Source organism: Rattus norvegicus, chromosome 2 (genome assembly GCF_021556685.1).
Source record: "Rattus norvegicus strain SHRSP/BbbUtx chromosome 2, alternate assembly SHRSP_T2T, whole genome shotgun sequence".
Classification (NCBI taxonomy): Eukaryota; Metazoa; Chordata; class Mammalia; order Rodentia; family Muridae; genus Rattus; species Rattus norvegicus.
Genome location: NC_141535.1, coordinates 193,928,805 through 193,953,333, shown reverse-complemented (window position 1 = coordinate 193,953,333; position 24,529 = coordinate 193,928,805). Strand labels below are relative to the sequence as shown.

Here is a 24,529-nt window from a genome sequence, read left to right as displayed (position 1 = left end):
AACTGTATAGAGAGCAAAAGCCAAAGAGGATGTGGATTTCTCAAGGAAGAAGAGTCTTAGAGAGTGGAGAACTGAAAGACAGGGAAGACTCACAGGGAGCAGGGAGGGGCTCCCCTTTAAGCCCTGGACACAGAAACAGACACCCTTCTAGTATGTAGATGTACCCGCCAAGAGTCTATACGTTGCCTCTATTTTTAGGAACAAGTCTGTTTTTAGTATTTTATCTTAGCAATGTAAATAATATAGACAGAAACATACCTGTTAGATGAGATCAAATAAATCATGGCCCACTTACCTGCAACGGTGACTATGCAGTCATTAAAAGACTGTTAGATATTTCAAGCCATTTGTGGGCAACTCCTAAAGATGCCAAGTTGAACACACAAACCTTTATCTATTTAGAAAATCCTGTAAGAGTCTATGAATAGGAACCAAAACAAGCAAAATATCCTCAGGCTAACGGAACAGGAGAGAAGACAACAGCTAAACTTTAGAAGCTTGGGGCTCAGGCTATCCAGTGGTTGTCCAGCTTTTGAGAGGCCCAGGCAGTCAGGAGAAAGGCAGGAGGATCAGGAGTTCAAAACCAGCCTGGGATTTAAGAGACTCCGTATCCAAAACAAAATAAAAAATAATTTAGAAGCTAAAAGCAAACAGACCAGCGTTAACAGCAAAACACATGTAAAAAGATGTCTGCCAGGTACCTGGTGAGGGTTGCTTGAGAAGATGTCAGAGCATTTAGACCCCAAGATACCATTTCCCCAACTCAGGTACATTCCTTTTCCCTGTTGTCTTCCAGGAGCCTACAGGGTTCCTGGCCAGAGGAATTTGACATTCCAGGTACATACTTGAAGAATGAGAACAACATTTAGCTTTTCACTGTTTTCTATATTTTAACAAATTGCGTTTGCTGACAATGAAAACAAATACTCATTGTAGCTACAAAAATTGTGTTTAAATTATATGAAGAGCTTAGCGTGATTTTAATAGTGTTGAAGGGGTGAAGTTAAACGTCTCCTCCTGCCCATCCCTGTCTCCATGGAGGTACTTCCCAATTTAGAGTTACTTTGTATAAAGAAAAGGAAAATGTGGGGGAAGTGAACTAAATACCAGGAAACCACTGTTTTGTGAACTTCAGAAAAGGAGCCAAGATGAACCCTTCTTAGGAACGGAGCCTCTGAGGAATGGAGGAGAAGGTTGGGAGGAATGGGAGAGAGGGAATGAATTTTGTGTTATTGTGAAAAATATGGCCAGGATCTTTAATTTAGAAACATTGTTCCATCCTCAAAGAGAGAACTTCTGGTAACAAAAGTAGATTTGAAAAAGCATGAACAGTTCCCCTGCCCCTGTGAGTCACCCCACGATTGCCCACGAGGCTCTGGCTTCTTGGGCTTTTTAGTAAAAATTAACAATTTAGCTATACAGAGTGGGAGGGGGAAGAGAAGAGCGAGGAGGAGAGGAAGAGGGATTTCCAGGCTTCTGTTTGAGGTAACTGGATCTGGGGAGTGTTCTGCCATCGAAGCAAACCCAGGCTCTCCTTGTCTTATGAAAACACATAGATTTGCTTTTAAAAATGTTCATGTGACTGTGTTGCCCTTGGAGGCCAGGGAGGGTTTCCAATCCCCTGGAGCTGGAGTTAAGGGCAGTTGTGAGCTGCTGCTTTGGTGTTGGGCATTGAACTCGGGTTCTCTCTTAGAGCAACATGCCGTCCCCATGGCTGAGTCCTTGCTCCAACCCTATGGAGAAAGAAATTGATTAAGCACCTCTGGGGTCTGTTATGCACATAAAGATATATACCCCGGGGTTGGGGATTTAGCTCAGTGGTAGAGTGCTTGCCTAGCAAGCGTAAGACCCTGGGTTCGGTCCCCAGCTCCAGAAAAAAAAAAAAAAAGAAGAAAAAGAAAAAGAAAAGATATATACCCCATCTTGGAGAAAGGCTTTTCTATGAGTTACTCAGACTACTTCTTAAATCAAATGAGTGAATTAAAAGCACTTTAGTTTGCCACAAGATTCTCTGAGATTTCTGCACTTAAACCATGACGTTTGTTAAGAGTGGCTACAGGATGGAAAAGGGGGAGGGGCCCCATTATATGGTGAGCTGTACGATAGGAGATCATTTTTCTTATAATGTTCTTGGGAAGTGTTTTTTAATAAACTCGAGAACCTTGAAAGATTGTGGGAGTCTGAAAACCATTTACTGGAAATGTCATCAATAACTTTGTCTTGAACATAAAGTGAAGCTAGGCTGAGGAACTGGGGGTGTGAGGGGAGCTGTTCAACACATTTTCAACACAATCCACCACCACCCCAAAAGATCTGCAGCAGAAAACCCACCAATCGCTCCATGTTAAGAGGTCTGATGGATTTTTACCTCAGAATTTCTGAGTCAAAGGGACTCATTTCTACCTGAAAGTTTTTCTAGTTCTTAGTATTTGTTACAGAGACGCAAGCTTCTGAGAGTCCACACAGTTTCTAAGAGTCTGCAAGGAGTAGCCGGCTGCCCTGCACAGTTGTGGTGCTGTGGGAGGGGTGAGGAAGTGTATTTGAGGAGGGGGAATACTACTCCTCTGGGGTGAAAGGGGATACAAAGGAAGTCATGCTTCCTTCTGAGAGAAATTGGAGTGTGCTGGGACTGTCCCTTCTGAAGATTCAACTCATCCCTCTGCTTCTATTCCCATGTCTTCTCTCTCCCTTTTACCCAGCTATGAGGAATTTTCTTCCGTTGCCCTTTCTAGTGCCCTGGAGAAGGTCACTGTAAAGTAGTTCCTGTCTGTGAAGGAGATAAGAGGCTCCTTGATCTAATAAGATGTGAGAGAATCCGGATGAGGTTAAATTTAGTGATGAAACAGAGTGGCTTGTCCGTTAAATAGTCGTTCTACGACCAGACCACTGCTGGAGTCTCTGTTCTGTCGGCATTCCACTTTGTGCTCAGAAGGTCCCTGCTCCCCTTTGTCCCCTGAGAATCTGGAGGAGAGCCCTGCCCTGGTGAAAAGGGGATGGTAAAGATTAGATTGCAGGGGCTGAGGACCTAGCTCAGTGGCAGAGTACTTGTATACACACACAAAGATCTGGGTTAGATCCCCAAGCAAAACAAACATCCACACAGGGCCCTCCTCAGGAGCACACTTAGGGTGGACGGGGTCACTGATGGGTCTCCGGGGAGCACCCCAGAGGCAGTGACAGTTGGGGATCAGAGACCCAGTCACACATGTTCAAGCTATTAAAAGAAGACTTTTTATTTTTGGGCTTAGATACCCTCTTCCCTTTTTGCGGGGCAAGGCCTGTGGAAGTGACATAGCCTGGGTTACTTCAGCAAATTCAGAAGCCCAGGCAAGCAAAAAGAAATACTGCACATTCTGAAATCTCAGCACCCCGTAAACAGCCTCCCACCCCCTTAAGATTTCGTTATATACAGTTGGTTACCAGAGTCTTTCAGACGTGGATGTTTCCAGAACAAACCCAGATAGCCGCAAGTCAGATTGGTACTAGACAGGAAGGATGCCACTAATGAAAAGGCAGACTGCACATGTTTTCTAATGTGTTTATCTGCATCAAAGAGGGTTTAGAGTTCTGACATTGTATGGGAGGAGTTAATACTTGGTAAATTGAAATGCAAATTAAATGATGCAGTTTTTAAATCTAAGGGGGAGCTATATTACCTAAAGATGGAAATGCTATCCTACCATACTGTTTGATTCAGCTGGGTACTATATTTTGATTTCATAAGTTAAAAATGATTTTTGAAATGAGAATCGATTTTTACTTTTTGTTTTGAAATTTATTTTGGAATGAGTTTAGATTCGCAGGAAGGTGCAGAGAGAATGCAAGAAATGCAGTGGTTATGTCTCCTGACCCCTCCCCCAGAGGCTAGAGTACACAGGGACAACACAGAATGGATTGGGAAACTGACATCGTCGTACAAGACTGCACGTGTGTTTTTCCCTTATGGATTGTGCAGGGTCACACGTGCCCACAGCAAGGAAGCTTCCGAGTTATTTCGAAGGCAGCTTGTCCTTTCTGCTACCATCATAAAGCCATGCATTTCTCTCTCATCATCCCTAATGTTACCCTGGCAACCACTAATCTGGGCCCTGTCTCTAATTTTGTCATTTAAAGAATGTTATATAAATGAACTTAAATATGCTGTGGACCTTTGCTCCGACGTGACATCCTAGCTAGAGTGTTGAGGGATCATCAACGTGGTCCTTGGAGGCTGGCTTTCTTCTCTGAAATGTATGGCCTGCTGTTGCCTGCTCCTTTTTATTGTCATGTAATATTCTAGAGAAATACTGTGCCAAACAAAAATCTTGATAGCTATGTCCACAACCAAATTAGTAGCTATAATAACAGCAATAGCTAACAATGAATGAGCCCTTAAGAGGTATTGTATATGGCGCTTGGTGTTTTCTCTAGCTTATCTCATTTGATCCTCATTGGCAACAGCTATCTGTTTGCTCGTTTACTTGTATTAATATTTTTATTATGTTGATAATAAATTTATTATGTGCGGGAGTGCACATGCCACAGGATGCTTGCTTGGAAGTCAGGGGCAACTCACAGAAGCTGACTCTCTCCTCTTCCACCACATGGACCCTGGTCAAACTCAGGTCACAGCTATCTTTACCACTGAGCCATCTCACCTGCCCATTGGTTTGTTTGTTTTTCTTTTTCTTTTTTTTAAAGATTTATTTATTTAATGTATGAGTGCTCTGTCTGCATATATGTCTGTGTGCCAGAAGAGGGCATCGGATCCCATTACAGATGGTTGTGAGCCACCATGTGGTTGCTGGGAATTGAACTCAGGACCCCTGGAAGAGCAGCCAGTGCTCATAACCACTGAGCCATCTCTCCAGCCCTTGTTTGTTTTTCTGAGACAGGGTCTCACTATGTGGTGTAAATTGGCCTCAAATTCCCAATCCTCCTGTCTGGGGCTCCTGAGTGCTGAGATTATAGGCACGAGCCATCTTTGACTTTTACTTTATAGGTGAGGAAATGAAGGCTTGAAGAAGTGAAGGGACCATCTCAGGACTGTGCAGTCACTAGGTTCTCTTATCCCACAATTTGAGCATTTGATCTGAGTGCAAAGAGGGGTGGTACCCCATTTCATTCCTGGGTTTCACAGGGACAGAAGAAGCCCCTAGCTGTGTCCCTTTGAGAACTGCCTGCTCCCTTCAGGCCACAGCAGGCTGTCCTTGTTCTCGAAGTCTCTCTTTTGAATATGTGCTTACCAACAGAGACTGCTGACAACCTTGGAAACTCCCCTTCTAGTGTGAAGCCACTAAAATGAGATTTACCTTTGCGCAGATTCATGCTTACAAATGGCCTCTTGCTTTTACCAACCAAAGCTTTAAGGATCCTCTGTGAATCGGAGACCATTACAAGGGTGTAAAAGACAATATAAAGATTTAATATGCACAGAGATCCAGAAGTCAAACTCGGAGCCAATTCTGAGAAAGATGTCTTTAGACCCTAAATCTGCAAGTAGTTTTAAAAAAGCCTTCTACCATTCTCATGGTTATAAATGAACAACCGACTGTTCTGACTATAGGTTAAATTAATGTACAGGCTCGCCCAAACCAGACAATGAGTAAAGTGAGCAGATTCTTAATAAGAGTTTAATAAGAGTTTCCAGATGAAGGACATTGTGTGTGTGTGTGTGTGTGTGTGTGTGTGTGTGTGTGTGTGTGTGTGTGTGTGTTCGTAGTGCTGGGGATCAAACCCAGAGTTTTTTGCATTCTAGGAAAGGGCTCTGCAGCTGTGCTGTACCCCGTCCCATTTTACTTTTTTAAGGTAGAGTCATTGAGTGCCTTGGACTCACTGGGCACCCTGGGTCAGTCCTCCCGCCTCAGCCTTCTGTTAAGATTGCATAGACGCACCGCGGTGTATGTGTGAGTGTGAGAAAGGACGTTTGTACACATGAAGGGGACTTCTTAGCCCCCTTTCCCTCCTAGTGCTGTTTGGGGACTGTCTTGGTTACAGATGACCTTGGTGTTGTCTTGCTTGGATCGCCATGCATCTTCTGTGCTGAGCAGATTGTGGGTGACTGCAGCAGGCACGAAGAAAGAGCATTGCGTGGTACCAGGGCTCTCCTTGGAAACAGCTCCACCAATAGCTGCAATGAGCCTCTAGTCATACAAGTGCTGTCAGCCAAGCCCCGCCCACGACCCGCACAGCAAGCTCTCTGGGTGCCTTTTAGGAAATAAGTGAAAATAAGGACTGCCATTCAGTCCACGGGAGGCTTGCATGCCGGGAACTCGCTGTACAGGATCTCCTTTAACCTTTCCACGGCTGCTGTGGGAAGTGGGATGAGCTTACCACTGGGGATGTGGAGAAGGAGCTCGCTGACTTGCCCTGGGCCTCAGCCAGCGGGAGGTACTGGGCAAGCTGGGCAAGTTGATTTTCTGCATGTACTTCAGGGTCACAAAATAGCTAATGAAAGAAGGTCCCCTTTGGAGAAGCCTTACAGCTCATCTGTGGGTGAGGAATGAGACAAATGACACCAGAGCCTTGCAGCTTCTGTTGAAGAATTCACCAGGCATCCGATATCAATGACTTCTGACGTTATGGACGACTCAGTCACACCTTAGGTACTTCCAACCCCACCCACAGAAGTAGACCGTGTTAACTTGAACCTGATGGAGGCGCTGGATCTTAACACCACAAACAGGGACATGGCGAGTCACGCAAGCGTAGATGTGATGAGATCAGTCCAGACCGGAGGATTTCATAGGACAATCTAATTTATATACAGAAGAAAAAAAAACCTCGAAGAAAAGAAGATTTGAAAGAAGGGTGTTTAAAGATAATGGAAATAAACATTAACACAGCATGTGAATTTGATCTGACTGTGGATGCAAACAAGCAAACCTCGTTTTTATTGATTCTTTGTGACTTTCACACCATACACCCCAATCCCACTAATCTCCATCCCTCCATATCCACCTTCTGCCCTTGCAACTCCTCCCCAAAATAAAACAAACAAACAAAAAATTTTGTATGGGATGCTGTCGTGTGTCATACAGTATACCATTTGCCCAAACAGCCTTTCTTGCAAATGCCTCTAAGCAGATCAATGACTCAGTGTAATGAACATTTGCAAACCACATTTTAAAGCCTTGTGTAGTGTGCCATCTTCCCAGGCAAACTGCCACCATCCTCATTGTTTCAGCCACGCATACCTTTGAGAGTCCATCACCATCCAATCTGTGAATGGTTGACATCTCCTCTTAGAAGATGGGCGTGGGAAGGGTCATTGCCTCTCACACGAGTATCCAGCCACTCATCCCATTTGCATGCAGTTCTGTCTAACTGCAAATGCTGACCTCAAGAGTCTTTAGGAAGGCTATAAAAGGCGGTGGTAACTCCGCTGATGTGCAGTGAGGAAGCCATCATTGTACTAGGTGAAGGCTTTCAGGGTCACCTATACTCTCTCTGTAAATGAGCCCAATAAACCATTGGCTCCCCAGGAAGTGTAAGGGTGGAATCATACTTTGGTTTGTCCTTATGCCCTTAGTAGGAGGTGGTAAATGTCATTCCTACCTCCTTCAGGGAAGGGATTTGGGGAGCACTCCTTACCAGGCATCTGGGGAATGTGAGCGGGGATGAGATATTTGAAGTGCCTGAGTGTTTTCTGGGCAGCAGCCGATGTGGTCAAGGTTATCATTTAACAAAGAGAGTCCTTAAAGATCCTTGCTGAAATTCAAACAGTGGGCATGCTAACTAGGATTTACTGCAGAGTAGCTGTGGGATCAGGAAAGCCTGCAGGGGTCCAAGGTAAAGGGGAAGGAGCATGAACTGGCCGGCAGATGCAAGGAGCCTTACTCTCTCTGTGTGTGTGTGTGTGTGTGTGTGTGTGTGTGTGTGTGTGTGTGTGTGTGAGAGAGAGAGAGAGAGAGAGAGAGAGAGAGGGGGAGCGCATACGCTCAATCACATGGGCAAGTTGAAGGATCACTTTTACTATTGCCTTTTTGCCTTGAGACAGGCTCTCTCACTGAATCAGAAGCTCGCCCTTGACTGATCAGTTATCTCCCAGGATCCACCTCTCTCTGCCTTACTGTGCTGGGGTTAAAGAAATGCACAGCAGGGTTGGGGATTTAGCTCAGTGGTAGAGCGCTTGCCTAGGAAGCAAAAGGCCCTGGGTTTGGTCCCCAGCTCCGAAGAAAAAGGAAAAAAAAATGCACGGCAAGCCTGGCTTTTTTATGCGTGTGCTGTGGATTTAAACGCAGATTTTCATGCTTGCACGTTAAATGCTCTAACTGAATCATCTCTCTAGCCCTGTTTTCTCTTAGGCATGTTGGAAATATTCCAATAGAAAGGGAAAAAAGCTGGTTGTGGTGGTAGATGCCTGTAGTACTGGCACTTGGGTGGCTGAGGCAGGAGGATAGTTTACGTTAGTTTACGGTCCCAAGTGTGAGACCTGTCTAGGCAACGCAGTGAGATGCCCATGACTTCTCAAGAAATAAGAAAAGGCTTCAGGAAAATGATCTGTTCTGGCTTCAAAGAGGCAGCTCAGCCAGCAGGTGTAGGTGGTGCTGATGGGTCAGACAGCTCAGTACTGAGGATGCTGCCATGTGTCTCTTCAGAAGGGTCCACTTCTACCCCCACTGCTCTTCAGCATGTATTGCCTGCCACCCAGGGCCATCCAGGAGTTCCTGACCCTTCACTTCTTGGCTCACTTCTGTCCTACCCTAGAACCTTTAATAGTTCCTCTGAAAGAGAACTTGTCCCTGTGACAGAAGGGTAGGTTACATTGTGTACTGTACTGGTTTTGACACAAGCTGGAGTTATCACAGACAAAGGAGCCTCAGTTGAGGAAATGTCTCCATGAGATCCAGCTGTCAGTTTAGTGATCAAGGGGGAGGGTCCAGCCCATTATGGGTGGTGCCATCCCTGGGCTAGTGGTCCTGAGTTCTGTAAGAAGACATGCTGAGCAAGCCAGGGGAAGCAAGCCAGTAAGCAGCACCCCTCCGTGGCCTCTGCATTAGCTCCTGCCTCCAGGTTCCTGCCCTGTGTGAATTCCAGTCCTGACTTTGGTGATATAAACTGAATATAAATCCTCTCCTCCTCAACTTGCTTCTTGGTCATGGTGTTTCATTGCAGCAACGGAGACCCTGACTAAGACACCTTGCTTTCCTTCCTGCCATATGTCTCCACACATACCATGCTCAGTTTTACAAACTCTGATTTCCAAGGGGTGAATTAGCAAAGCTGCAGTGGGCTATGCAAATTAGGCTCTAGCATCTTGATGAAGAGTTGCTGACTTGTTAATTATCATCTCGTGAAACCTCTTGTTGGCTTCCTGAGGGTTACTTCAATTTTTTTTAAAGGTTTCCTTAGTGAGAGGAAAGGGGTAAGTCAATTATATAATCCCAGACCTTGAGAGACTGAGGCAGGAGGACCACTGTGTTTGAGACCAGCCAGGGTTGCATGGTAAGAGTCTGTCTTTAATGCCTACCCTCCTCTCCCAAAGAGGTAAAATTTCTGGGGATGACATTAACTACTCAGATCGTATCGCAATCTTGAATTGCACTCTTAAATGATTTCTCTCTGTCCCCTCTGCTCTTTATCTTTTGTGTTCCTTCCCTTTAAAATTTAGCTGATTGACTGTGTGTTTGTACTTGTATGGTAGGAGTTGGTTTTCTCCACCGTGTGGGTCCCAGGGATCAATCTCAGGTCTTTGGACTTGGCAACAAGTGCCTTTACCTACTGAGCCCTCTCTCCTGCCCTTTCTTTCTCTTTTTTACCTTTTTCTTTCAGCCATTTTTCTCCCACGAAATAGGTCTTCTCTGTGTAGACCTGGCTGTCTTGGAACCCACTCTGTAGAAGAGGCTGGCCTTGAACTCACAGAGATCTGCCAGCCCCTGCCTCCTGAGTGCTGGGATTAAAGGGATGCACCATTGCTGCTCAGCTTCTTTTAGATATTAATTAAAGGCAGAATATGTCGCTGTTTTTCCATTGCCTGGGCATAACTAGGTTTCGGCTCACCCTGGCCCAGGCTCCTTTAGGTGAGCAGTCAGGACAGCCTTCAGCACAGCCTGGTTGTTTGTCTTGCTGTCAACCCTCTCCTAGGCGTTTGCTACTCAGTTTTGTTTATCATCTTGCTCAGCCATTCTTTCCTTTTGCCAGTGAGGACCCTGACTGCCTTTCAGTCTTGCATCAGCCTTCGTCTCAGCAGTATTCCCTCAGAACACAGGCATCACCTGTTGGAAGGGCTGCCCCACCTTCTGTGGTGTGAGAGGCTGCTTCAAAGTCCCAGGAGGCCTGAGGCTTCCAGCAATGTGTGGCCTGCCAGTTCCTGGCTTAGGCAGGCTTCCTGATAGTGTGAGGACCGTGTTCTGAAGACCCCTATTGGGTGTCCTGAGAAGGTCATGAAGCATCCACTGAGCCGCATCCTCCATTCAGCAAGTGTTAAGGGATGAATTGTAGTCTCTTGGTTGGCTCCTTTATGTAACTGTTTTCCTCTGATCTGTCTTCTTCCCTATTTGACTCCCGTGGGAGCACCTGTCTAGGTGAGGCTTTTTGCACAGGCTGCTGTAGGACCTCACAGGGAATAGTGACACTCCCTTATAAGATCACAAGGGGCAGGGGAGGGGGAAGGAGAGGAGGGGGAGCCAGGTGTTATATACCAGCTGTAATTGCCTAATTAGAAAGAACCTTCACAGGACTCAGGAGCTTTCTTCTGATTGCTTTTCCATTTTCATCATGTAGATTCTCAGTCTTTGCTTCTGGTTCTGGTTGCTTTGATGGATTGATTATTCCAGCTGTACTAGGCTGCCGGCCAGCGTCAGGCATAGTTATGAGCTGTAGCCTTTTTCTTAATGAGCTCATCTTTTGTGTTAATGCTGGTTGTAAGTGTCTCCCAGTTTGAACTCTCTTGTCACAGCTTGTCTTTTTGCTTATACAGGAAACAATAAGTTACTTTTCATAGTTGTTGTTTTGGATGGGAAATATAGACTTACTCAGCCTCAAGAACAATGGAGTTGACTGTAAAGGCACACACACACACACAATGTCACACACTTGCCCTGCCTCGGCCCTGCTGAGTTTCCTCCCATGGCTTCTGCCTTCCTCCACCTGGCTGCGTATAGTTTTTGCTGTTTCACAACATCATATGGGCTGTGACCTCAGGGATACACATCTACCCCTAATGTGCTATTTCAAATGCCATACTAAGCACTCTGCCTTGTTTCTGGATTCTCATCCCCTAGCCTACGATTGGCTAAACACCACTTATCTTTGTAGCAGGGTGACTGGCCAGTCTGTGATCTGGTTGGCCTAGGGTCAGGGGCCCCCTACCAGCCAATCACATACAGCATGTGTGATGGATTTGTAAATTGTGGTTTACTCCAACAAAACGCACCTACCTGAGAAGCAAAGGGTGTCTTAGTCGGACAATTTCCCTTGAAAGGAACTGAGAAAGCGCAGGTACCAATGGATGCTTCCAGAGCGTTAATTAGCTAACAGCCTCATCAATATTGGCCCAGAGAATCAGAAAGTTAACAGAAATGTTATAGATTCAGTTCACTAAATTCATGTTGCCTACTCCTAAGAAATCCCCCTCAACCATAAGAATGGATATTTATTGACTCATTGCTCTGACAAAATGCGCCTATGAATTAGGGCTTCATTCTTTGTAAGTAGCTAATCTAAGATGAGAAAGAAATACTAATGTCGGAAGATCCTAATAGCATCGAGAGTCAATAACCAAGAGGCTGACAGCACGGCAGAAAAATCTATGAAAAGCAGACACATGAACTCAAATAGCACAGTAGCCTGGGACCACTTACAATGTAGGTTAAAAACAGCCCTATGTACTTCAACAGCCCTCGAGGGCATTGCTGTCTTACCGGCTGGTTAACTGTAGCTAATGTTCACATTGGTGAGCCTTGAGTATATAAGGAAGGGCTAAAGGCTAAATTATGCTTAGAATATCCAGCTTAAGGAGACAAGAGGTTATATAACATACCCGAGAAACATTTCCGTGCACATTTAACGACGAGTGTGTCAGTGGGCACCCCTCAGGTTTACAAATCAAATTGCACGCCGAGAACTCAGGAATAGGTGCCCTCCAAACGTGTGTTCTGTACTTCATGCTAGCTACCAGAAACCAGGCAGTGAAATGCCCTTGTTCCTTATAGCTGCCCAGAAAAGTCATCTTAACTCTCTTGAGGTCAAGACCAATAGCAGCAGCCAAGACCCATGGAGAGTCAAGACACTGGCTTCTTACATGAGTATCAGGGACTTAACTCATGCAGGCATGGTTGTTTCCCGACATTTTACCAACTGAGTTATCTTCCCTGGCCCCTGGAATTTAAATTTTTTATAGTATCATCTAAATGAATAAAACACCTAAATCCATTTGCTTTTTAAATAGAAGATTAAAGCATTTCATTATACATGTATGAATGTTTTCCCTGCATTTATGTGTGTGTACCATGCATGAGCCTTGGGCTCCCTAAAGCTAGAGCTACAGAGCATTTTAAGGTGCCATGTGGGACGCCGGGAGCTGAACTTGGGTCCTCTAGCAGCAAGTGCCCCTAACTCCAGTTCTGCAAATATGTTTTTTTTGCGATTTATTTGGTTCTCAGGTATAGTCGTTCCTCCTTTGGGGCACTAACTGTTAGTAGGAAAAGTTCTTGAACTAGTTTGTCAGCTAATGAAGGAGTCACAAGGTTTCTAGAAGAACAGAATGGACAATGAGGAGTCTGGAAGGCATCGTGGAGGAAAATCATAACCTGAATCTGTACACACAAGACAAGGCTTGTTGGTTTGTCAGGGAGAAAACTGGTGGGTCACAAGGGAATTTGACAGGAAGAAGGGGACACAGGAGAGAAGGCAGAGACGTACAGGGGGCAACTCTGAGCTAACAGCGTCTCAGGGTTATTGCCTTGATTAAAGAGCGTTTCAAAGAGAAGTTCTCCGAAGGCCAGTTTGAGAAACTCAGCATGGTGGCGGCTCTCCTTCTGTCTGCCTTGTCTCCCTTCTGTAGGTGACTTGATTCAAAGCTTTAAAAAAAAACGAAGTTACCATGAAAAGAGCAAGCGATGGAGTTGTCACCAGAATCTTTGAAATCTTCGGTTAAATAGTGCCTCAGTCAAGTGGTGCGGCCTGCCGGCCTGCCTGCCTGCCCAGGAATTCAGTCACCTCAGTCATTTTCTTCAAATAACCGTTATTACATTCCTTTTCAAAATAAACAACTTCAGGCCTCCCAGCATCTCTGGTAGATGAGAGAGAGAGAGAGAGAGACTTTAGCTGTCAGTTCGAGGTTGAAGCCATCGAATTCACAAACAGAAAATTGAAAAGGAGAGGGCATATTCACTCTGTCAGACTTGTAATGATGTGCACCACACAAACATCTAAAGTCACTCACAAGAGCACCCCCCCCCACACACACACACGCGTGTGCCTCATCCAGATAAAACCAAAGACCGCACTTCAGGAACCGAGCTCCAGCACTGGCGGCCCTTCAAGCCCTGGGTGGGACTTGAGGGTCCATCTCACTGTGTGACTCTGCTCAGTTGTTTTGGAGACTTTTCCAACATTTTAAAGGGGCTAAACATTTTTTTCTGCTATACCAGGGATTTGAGATTGTTTTTTAATAATTTTTTTTAATAAAAGTAGCTCTTGGTATCAACGGATTACTATTACTTTATGGCCAAATTCCTGAACCCCACGGTAAGCTGGCATTGCCGGTGTTCTGCTAAGCTGATATAACAAAGTTTGCAACCAGCTCTGTGAAGCACACATCTGGTGTGTGCACCTGGTTAAATAACAGTTAAATCTCCTGTCTGGGGAGACGGCTCCGAAGCCCAGCTTCAGTGTGCTCAAAGAATTCTGAGTATGGCTAAGAGATTTCAAACGGTCAGTCCCAGCCTCTGGTTTGTTGTGCTGAGAGCTTTCTTGAGAATCGGTTTTAGGGCCTGATCTCTGTGTCTCCAGAAAGAGTTCTGGGATTCAATAGTGATGTCTACCTTAGGTATGGGATAGAAGTCTAATAGCCCGTTTCCTGTTTACCCCTTTGTTAGATCTGTGGCATTGAAAAATGAAGAATTTGTATTTTTGACTACTTAGCAGTTTTTCCAGAAGTCCCCAATAGGCGGTGATTTAGGACTTTCATCATAAAATACATGTGATGTATATTTGAGGGAGAGCTACTAGTCCATGCTTATCTTGTTACATGACAATTATTCCAAAACTTCGTGGCTTAAAACAACTTTATTATGCCTACAGAAGCTATTTAGGCCCTTAAAAAGCCCCTGTATAGATAGCTTCCCTACCCCCAACCCTCCTAAGCTTGGAAAGGTTTAGAGATGGTGAGTAACTCTGGGTAGAGGGAGGAAGCCACCAGCCTTGCTCACTGGGGTGTCTGCTGATTAATGCTGGCTGTCACAATACCTTTCCTGGGGCTGCTGACTAGAGCACCCACACACGTGGTTGCCTGCGCACCTCCCTCCTTGACTAGGATCCAAGGAACCAGAGGAGGCTACGTTCCTTATATGACCTGGCTCATGGTCTAACTTTAGTCATAAACACTCCTAGATTCCACTTCAGGGAAGAGGCTGCCTACCTCTACAGGGAAGCAATGCCAGACTCGCGTCGTAAGAAGAGCATTAGGCGGGGTGGGAGATGCCGTGCAGCCATTTGCAGAAAACACAGTCTGCGGCAACCAGTTGGCAAGTGAGCCAGCCGCTCCATCTAACAAACAAAAAAAAATCTAACAAAAAAAAAAATCTCTAGCTCCCCTGCTCCCTCTCTGTTACTTGCCTAGAGTAATAAAAACTCGATTCGTTTGTGAATAATAAAAAAATATGATTAACAGTGAGAGATCACACTCTAAGGAGAAGTGAAAAATTCTAAACGATGGAATGAAAACCTGTATTGGAAGACAGCCTGCTTCAGAAGAGTCCTTCGCCCTGGAAGATTATTTTAGTCTGCAGTGTTCCATGCTTGCTAACAGTCGCTCAGCGTTTGCTTCCCCACACAGTAGCATAATAATGACAGACCAAATATCCACTTGACTTAGGGAATTTTACTCTCAGCACCGTAATCGTTTGTTGTAGGGGCCCTGTGTATCGTAGGTTAGCGTCAACTCTGCTTGGCCCCCTCCCGTCTAATCACGAAAACCGAAGTTGTCCTTAACCTGAAAATTGCTGATCTACTCTAATATATGAGGCTGAAAAACACTCTTCAGAATTTGTTTCCTAGGCTACTCTTTAAAAGGTTTACATAATGGATTAAAAGGGAAAGAAAGAGATCGCATAGACTGTTGCTATTGGAACCCCAGCAGTAAACATTTTGCATGGTTATTCATGGAGACGCTGTCTCTAATTAACTGACTGTCTCTTGCATTGACAACACTCACTCTGAAGGCCAGGAGCTCCTCTCCTGATAAGACCAGAGGAATGTTAGACAGGAGAACTTGAGGGAGGAAGAAAGCCACTCTTGGCTGGCCCACATAAGAGTGTGTGCGCATGTGTGCATGCATGTGTTGGTGCGTGTGTGTATGTGTTTCTGTATGTTGTGTGTGTGTATTCATGTATGTGTGCGTATGTGTGCATGTGTGTATATATATGTGCCCGTGTTTATGCATGTTCATGTATGTGTGCATGAGTGCATATGTGCCTGTGTGTGTGCGTGTTCATGCATGTGTGTATATGTGTGCATGTGTGTATATGTGTGCATGTGTGTATATGTGTGCATGTGTGTATATGTGGCTGTGTACGAGTGTGCTGTGTTGGTGTGTCTACGAACATGACTACACACACTCTTGCCCAATACTGCCTTCACAACAGGTACCTCCCACACTCTAGGAAGAAAGTGTGAGTTGAAAATGGCTGTCTCTGAAGAGTAGTCTGATGATCGCCTCACCTTTTGGGTTCACAGTTAGCTTGGGCCTGAGAGTGCACATTGAGTGTGAGAACAAGGAATGGTTTCTGCCCTGGGGCAATACAACATCTAAGGAGCTGCAGCAGACACTGTGCCCTGTGGGTGGATGGGGGAACAGAACAGGGGAAACAGAAACTTTTCCTGTCTCTCATCTGCACAAGTCCAGGAATCGGGTGCCAGTGGGGATGGCGTGGACAGGAGGCTCTCAATTTATAATGAAGTAGATTTTTTTTAAGATCAGTAACATTTCCCAAAGGGAAATAAAGTTGCAAGTGCCAGTAATTCTGCTGGATCAATTGAAAAAAGCCAATGTAACTCTTTAGATGCAGGAAACAGTTACTGACAGTCTTGTCACTGTGTGTGTGTGTGTGTGTGTGTGTGTGTGTGTGTGTGTCTGTACTAACGTGCGTGCGCCCATGCGCGCTCTGAAACAATCTCTCATGGGACATCTCAGCGGGTGCTCTCCAATCTCCTGGTCAGCCAACAATGCTCCCCAGTACCTACAGTGTTCCAGCAGGATGTAAGTGATGGGGAATTAAAAAAAAAGTTTCTGATTTTATTTCTAAGATTTATTTTGTTTTAATCATGCATATGTATGTGTGTGTGTGTCTCTGTGTTTATGTCCATGAAGGCAAGAAAAAAGGGTCTCAGGCCTGGAGCAGAAATGGCAGGCATTTGTGAGCCTCTAATGCGGGTGCTGGAAACTGATCTCAGGTTCCCCAGAAGAACAGTAGATGTGCCTAGCAGCTGAGCCATCTCTCCAGCCCCGAGTTCCTGTCTTTAAGGATCCCACCTGTTCCACTCCCCTCTAGTACCACCTTATAAATGTCAGGAGAGCAAAGGCTTCCTTCCCAACCTGTGTGGACCTGAGAGATGGGCCGAGGTTGGATCCCACAGGAGGAAGGGATGGAGATGGAGCTGTCGTTCTCCTGCATGTCAGAACTGGTCCTCTTGGTGCTGTTGGACTTCTGGCAACCCACCAACCGGAAGTGCAGAACAGGTAATCCCATAGCGTCTTTCACGTCTAATCTCCCAGAAAACACTAGAATTTTTTGAAAGCTGTTAAGCATTATTAAAAGAGGAAAACCCACAGGCCCAGCATACACTGTGTTAATTTAAGGTTCATGACTCCATTACCCAGGACCTGTAGACAGAAAGAAGGCAGATCTAAGACACAGAAGAGTATCTTTTTAATGCCAGGTCATTGGGCTATGGAGTGTGCCAAATTATCTTGTAAATGGTAACATCAAGTATGCAACAGGGCAAGCCACCCCAGAGGTCACAGGAGAGGAAGATCCCAGGTCAGTAATACGCTCTACTATGTCCACTTAACACCTAGCGCAAGAAGAAAGGAAAGGAAGGGCCACTTCCTTAGGTGGGGTTTTAAGTGGGGAGGAGAGGCTACCTCCTCATTCCTGGTGTGTGGAATGCTTGTCTTCCTTCTCTTAGCCTCTCTCAATGATGAGGAACAGTTCAGATGGCCAGCCCTGGGGCAGGTAATTGTATGTGTCAACTTACTTAGGTCACAATATGCAGCTGTTTGATTTTTTATTCTAGATTTTTTTGAGAGGGTATATTAAGGGCAGGATTCATGAAAACCAGTGGAGGTTTGCCTAAAGCAGTTTTCTCTCTGTAATGGAAGTGGGCATCATCCAAGTAGTGGAAGTGAGTCCAAGGACAGTCTATGGCCAGAACACCAAACTCTTCCCAGTATGCCCCCTACCCCTGCAGGTTTTAGATTTTACAACCATATGAGCCCCAACCTACACCCTAGCACCCACCAGCTACACCCCACCACCCACTCACTACCTCCACCCCACCTATATCCTACCGCCCACCATCTATCTCTGTACTTTTTTCTTTTGTGAGACAGGGCTGGAACTCGTTGTTATAACCCAGGCTGCTCTTGAAGTCACAACAATCCTACTGCCTCAGCCTCCGGAGTGCTAACATTAGGTGTGAGCCACCATAGCCATTTCCTTTGATGCCCATTCCTCCTTACTTCTCCCTAAGTATCAGGATGACTCTGACCCATGCACCCTTTCAGCAGCCAAGGTGTTCAAGAGTCGGGTATTAAATTCAGACAGAGAGGGTGGGTACCCACTCTTTCATTGATACGTGACAGCAATGGGAACTCCTACCCAGGGACTCTTCCCTGGAGACCTAGGCACAGATGTCAGCTAAAATGAGACCAGAAGAGTTATCTGTCAGGCGGCTGGTTCAGAGAAACGTCCCTGGCAAATACGACAAATGTAATTTTTTGTTTTTCTTTTTAAACTTACTTTACATGTGTGTGTCTTGCCTGCCTGCATGTGTGTGTGCCATGTGTGATTCTGGATCCTGCCAAGGTCAGAAGAGAGTGTTGGATCTCCGGGAACTGAAGTTACAGATGGTTGTGAGTCACCATGTGGGAGCTGGGATGCAAACCAGAGTCCTCTGCAAGAGCAACAAGTGCTCTTACCCATGGGACTGTCTCCCATGTCCTATGTTTTCAAACCCACCTCTTTAGGCTAGCTCTTTTCTCTGTTATGTGTCCTGGAGCTTAGAATGAAAAGGAAAAGGAGCAGATAGTGGTTGGTCCTTAGTCCTGTAGTCGCCTAATGTAAGACTCATCTCCATGACTGAGAGGATTTAGGCTCAAAGAGGCTAGGGGGCATCTGGGCTCAGAAACACGTGGGCTACTTTGATTGCTTCCCCTCCACTGGTGCAGCGTATGGGCTGTCCCTCTACCCCCACACTGATGCTCTTAGCCCACGCTCCCATCGCCTGATTCCCCATCTCTCTCCCTTGCTGCCTGTGGTTTATTTGAGGTCAAGGCTGGGTTTGACTCACACCCTGGCACAGTAGTCAGCATTCAAGAAAATATTTGTGGAATGAGTAAATCGATGACCAGCACCCAGCCAACCTGGAATGAGAGAAAAGGCAGATCAGAGAGCTGAGAGCCTCCGGCAGAGTCAAAGCCAACTGTGGGGCAGTCAGCAAAGGAGGCCACGCAGCTAGTGGGTACTTTCCTGAACTCTCAGGCTTCTGTATGAACTCAGGGCCCGCCTCTATTAGAAGTAAACATTTTTAACTCCTCCACAGAGAGGCAGACAATCTTATTAAACACCCACATGTCAGATTTCAAATATTTACACATTATCTTGCCATGGAACATGTTTTCCACCAGCAGAACTAGTGAGACTCCATTCTAGTATGCACACCGTTGCCAGACCGAGCTCTCCAAAACCTGTGCACAAGCTGCTTGCTAGCACAGTGTCTGTCGACTTGCTGCTCGCGGCCACCGTGTTTCCGAGACTCTGATAGAAGCCCCTGGCCTTCTTTATAGATTTGCATGTGATTATAGGGGCAAGGGATTTTGCACATGCCCCACCCCCACCTCTGGCACGGTTCCTCTGTACCTCAGATAAACTATTCCCCTAGTTCCCTCTCCTCCCTCCCTTTCCGTTCTTTCCTTCCTGGCCCTGGGCAACCCTTTCCCCCACTCCTTTCCTGACTCTGCTCTTTTTCCCACACCTCAGACACACCTTGTGTATTCCCACCTTTGAACTTGAGAGTTGAGGTACTGAAGATCCTTTAAGGTGCCCTGGGGACAGGAGCAGGGTTCTCACAGCCCACGCACAGCCAGGGCAATAAAAGTTGAGGGAACAGCCACAACACGTTCTGCAGCACAGAGGCAGCCCCGCCCACCAGGAGCTCTGGGCAGCCACTGAGGCTTCTGACTTAATACTATGTCTTCACCTTACTCCCTAGGCCCTTCATGGCTCAGACTTCCACAAAGATTTGGTCCTAGGAGAGTGTTCATTATTTCTACCTATTTGCTTAATTACAACAACAACAACAACAACAACAACAACAACAACAACAACAACAACAACGACCCTCCCCACCCCCCAGGGTCTGGGATCGTGGCATAGTACGGAGGTGGCACGGCTAGCATGTACAAGGCTCTGGGTTCTTTCCCAGCATGGGGGGGGAGGGTTAGGGGTGGGGTGGGGAGTGTATGCGCCACTCAGGTAGGCAGTGAGAGTGTAGCTAGAGTACTGCTTGGGAGTTTATCTTTCCTGTGCAGCAGTTACTTGTAGAGGATTCTCTTTAGGAGAGCCCTAGACAGACACACACACACACACACGCGCACGCGCACGCACGCGCGCACGCACGCACGCACGCACGCACACACATGTCCCGGGTGTCTACTGGTAGGAGGTGACTGCTGGGGGATGGGGGACTGGTAGATAAAGGTGATACTCCAAGAAGGGAGAGAAATTCACAAACTGGTGGGGGCAGCATAAAAAGGCCTGTGACCACAAATAGATCCCAGAGTCCCCGAGGAGGTGGGGAGCTGGGAAAGCTTCAGAGGGTAGGATTTGAAGCACATTAGGAATGGGTCAAGACACCCAACCCTGGCCTGAGGGCTGGAGAACCCTGGGCAGTGTGGAAAGGTTGATCAAAAGGCTTCAAATTTAAGTAGCCCCTTGCTGCCACTCCCTGAACCAGCTCTTTGGGCTTTACTGAGCCTTAGTGGTCATACACTTCCTTGGGACACCAGATGAATCCTTTGCAACTTGTCCAGGGCTGAGTGCATCACCCTCTGACCTCCCAGCCCCTCACCCACTGCCCTGCTCCCTCAGCTCTGACACTGAGTCATGTCTCCCCTGCTGTCACCTGCTGCAGGGTTTCAGGGATGGCCGGATTTGTTTGGTTATCTTTTGTGTGTGCAGGTGTGTATTCCGATGTGGATCACATACTACACAGGTGTGCGTGTGAGTGTGTGTCTGTGTGTGTCTGTGTGTGTCTGCATGTGTGTGTGAGTCTGTGTCTCTGTGTGTGTGTGTCTGTGTGCTTGTGTGTGTGTCTGTGTGTGTGTTTGCGTGTGTGTGTGTGTGTGTGTGTGTGTGTGTGTGTGTGTAAGCCAGAGGGCAACCTCATGGGGGGGTTTCTCAGGAGCCATCTATCTTGCTTTCTGAGACAGGGTCTTGCACTGGCGTGGAGCTCTACAACTATAGGGAGGTTAGCTGCTCAGCGAACCCCAGAGAATCTTCTTGTCTCCATATCCCCAACACTGGAATTACAGACGTGAGGTACACTCCCAGCTCTCTCTGTCAGCACTTGGAGTCACGTTCTCGGCAAGCACTTTGCTACTGAAGCACCTCTCTAGCTTCCCCTCCCTCCTTTTTTTGCCATGTTTTGAGATAAGTTCTTGCTATGCAGTTCTGGCGAACTGGAACTCTCTATACCAGGCTGGCCTCAAACATTCTGCAATCCTCTTGCCTCTGCCTTCTCAATGCTAGGACTACAGGTATATGGTACCATCCATATCTAACTTTTCCATATTTATTTCCTTAATTGCTAACCCTTAGGTGGGGGTAGAAAAAGGAGACCCTTGAGACACAATCTCTCACTGAACTCAGAGCTGACCATTTATGCTAGGTTAGTGCTCGGAGGCCTAGCCTTCTTCCCTTCTCCACATTCCGTAGTGTTGAGGTTACAAGTCCAAGGGTAGACAAACACAGCTTCTTTAGTCCTTAGTCACAGCATGTTACATTGATTTCAGTATCTACTCTGGGCCACCTGTACTTTGAAATGCTGCCCAGCACAAGAATTCGGGGACCTCCCTAACAAACTGAAGGGCTAGGCAAACCAGACAGACCAAGGTACCTTTTTCAAAAAGGTTATTTTGAGGCTCAACTACTTCCTGCACCTTAGTTGGCCTACAAATGTTCCCCCTGTGGCCAGTGCTTCAGATAATACGAACTCTAGGTGTCTTCCAACGGATGGTTTAAAGGTGTGTGATGACGAATGAAAAGGGAAGGTGGTCACGCCAATCCTGGTAACGAGAACAACACTATAGAAATAGTAATATCTATAAACACCAGTCCTGCTGGCTTAGCCTCACGAAAGCCTCTCTACAGTCTGTGTTCAGGAGTATCCCATTTCACAGACTATAACAGGGAGGCTCGGAGGACTTGCCAACAAGACTGTTTCTGGATTTCTACTGCTGGGATGCAAATGGCCAAAAGCACCCAGCGGAGGGAAAGCATGTATTGGGTTTACATTTTCGCATTATGGTTCATCAAAGGAAGTCAGGGCAGGAACTTGGAAGCAGGAGCTGATGCAGAGGCCATGACTTACTGCTAACTGGCTTGAATCCAGCACCACCAGCCCAGGGGTGGCCCCACCCGTAGAGTTGGACCACCCCACATCAATCATCAGTCAAGAAAATGCATCACAGAGTTGTCCACAGGCCAGTCCGGTGGGGGCATTTTCTCAGCTGAGTTTTCCTTCTTCATAAACGACTTGTGTCAAGTTGACTAAAGCTAGCTGTCACAGAGACCATGCTACTAGAGGAACACCATAGGCTACAGTGGTCATCCTAGGCCAAGACAAACCAGGAAGTACTGATGTCAGAGCCTGGGACTCAACAAAGCTGAGAATTGTGGGTGTCTTCCCAGACTCCCCATTCAAGAAAAAGTATAGCAGAACTATAATCTACAAAACCTTCATGTAGAACATGCGTATTCTACACTGCCTTGTGTCAGGGCTTCCTCACAGGGCTCCGTAAGACTTGGGGATGTACTGCTTCTGCCTAACTTCTCAAAGATGGACCGCAACTCAGGAAGTTCAGAACTCAGTTTTATTTGCTCAGTGATCATGAACTCAAGTGTGTGGCTGCAGAGGGTGGGGGAGTGAGGAACGGTAGGAAAGACTGTGGACCCTGTAGAGCAGGAAATTCACGTGGGAAAGAGTTGTGCGCCACTGGCACTGGTGTGCAATGCAGAAGAGCTCCCCAGAAAAGGAGGGGTGGAGGCCCAAAGCAGCTTCCTGGTCTATCAATGAGGGATTGTTCTAAAACTGGGTTTCTCAGACCCAATAGCACCCCCACAGAGATGCCTCGGGCTCTTCTTACAGTTCCTCATACTAACAAGCCTGTTCCAGCCACCGAGGCAAGGGAGCCAGTCTCCACCACTTGAAAACAGAAGGGAGAAGCGATTAGACAAATTCCAGCTGAGGAATGTTCTACAAAATACTTGACCAGCATTCCTCTGAGCTGTTAAGGTTGAAAGCCAGGAAAGTCTGAATAGGAGATGTGATATCTAAAGGTGTATGGGTGTCAGTTAGGAATGGTTCTGGCTCACCGACTGGGACAAATACACTGACGTAATATGTTAGTGATGGGAGAGGCCAGGTTGGAGGTTAGGAGGGCATCGAACCGCCTCAAGCTCCTGTGAAAATCAAGGTCAGTTTTTAAATCTAGTTTGTTCAAGAAGAAGAGGTGCTGCTGGCCAGCGTATTCTAGGCCGCTCTCCATTGACAACCCCAGAGCCATCTGTGTAGTTGGCCCGAGTGGGCGTCTCCTTGAGAGACAGCAGTTTCTGGGAACTGAGCTTGGTGTCCAGGAGCGTGGGCAGTCCTATGCAACCAAGATGCTGCAGAATGTGATTTTGTCTTCATCCTGGGGTCCTGCCCCTGGTATCGGATCAGACAGAGGGCATCTTCGAGAGCTAAGTCTGAGTGTTGCAGATTATAGTAGATGTCATATGCATTTCACCTCTTTCCTCTTTAACGGATCTTCGTGTATATATGTGGTGTGTTGGTGTGTTATATGTGTGGAGGGTGCATGCACTCATGTACCTGCATACAGAGGTCAGGAGAGAATGTCAGGTGTCCTATTCCATCATCCTCCACCTTATTCTCTTGAGACAAGAGTAAAATCTCTTGCTCGAACATGAAACTTCAGCTGGTCTAGATGGCCAACGAGTTCCCATGATCCATCTGTCTCCATCTACATGAGGGAATTAAGCCATGAGAGACCATGCTGGGCTTTCATGTCAGTTCTGAGGATTTGAACTCAGATCCTCGTGCTTGAGCAGTAAGTGCTCTTACCCACTGAGCCATCTCCTCAGGTCCTTTCCCCTGTCTTTTCTGTGCCTTGAACATCAACCAACGCTTTGGAAACAACTGAGACAGGGTCTTCAGGCCCCACTGTGAAGCCTGTTCCTTTCCCATGTGACTTCATCAGTCACACATGCAGTGCAGGGTGAGTTACCCAAGGTTCCTTCCCCTCCTCTCTCACGTTCCACCGAGTCAGTGTGTAAGAGTCCAAGGATTCCCTCTCCCTTCAAGACTCTTCGTTCCCTCTGTCTTGCTATTGCTGCCCAGGTTCAACCCTCCCCCACATCCCACACCCATTACCCCTCCCCCCAGGCTGCTGCTCAAATTAAAAAAAAAAAACAAAAAAACAAAACAAGTTATGGTGAAATACTTCAGGCAACCTAAACCCCAACAGGTATAAGGAACACAATGAGCCTACAGCTAAGCAGAAACAACGCCTCACTGCTGACATTAAAAGTGCCACTGTCTGACTCGTCCCTAACCTGGAACCTCTTTCCTTCTCTCTTAGTCCTTAATTTTATTGATTCAGTGTTCCACTGAGTCATGCTAGCATCAAAGTTGCCATCCTCCCTGCCTCAGCTCAATGGTTAGGAACACTTGCTGCTCTTCTAGGTTCAGTATCCAGCACCTGCACCAGGTACCTCATAACCTCCTATAACCCAAGTTCCAGAGGATCTGACACCCTCTTCTGGCCTTCGAGGGTATCCATAGACACATCACACTCACACACACACACATCACACTCATACACACA

The 24,529-nt window shown here is 46.5% G+C and overlaps 1 long non-coding RNA gene across 6 annotated transcripts; it reads right to left on the bottom strand.

Moving 5' to 3' along the window:
- Nucleotides 1-11,319: 11,319 nt before the first annotated feature.
- Nucleotides 11,320-19,581, bottom strand: LOC147996472 (uncharacterized). 6 transcript variants are annotated; one of them, XR_015672421.1, is made up of 5 exons: nucleotides 19,410-19,531; nucleotides 18,715-18,787; nucleotides 17,288-17,369; nucleotides 16,739-16,924; nucleotides 11,562-13,213 (listed from the first exon to the last, which is right to left on the bottom strand). It is a non-coding gene; the product is annotated as an uncharacterized LOC147996472 (long non-coding RNA). The 6 variants fall into 6 exon arrangements; XR_015672425.1 differs by having other exon boundaries at nucleotides 19,425-19,516; XR_015672420.1 differs by lacking the exon at nucleotides 17,288-17,369 and having other exon boundaries at nucleotides 11,320-13,213; nucleotides 19,425-19,576.
- Between the last annotated feature and the right edge of the window lie 4,948 nt (nucleotides 19,582-24,529).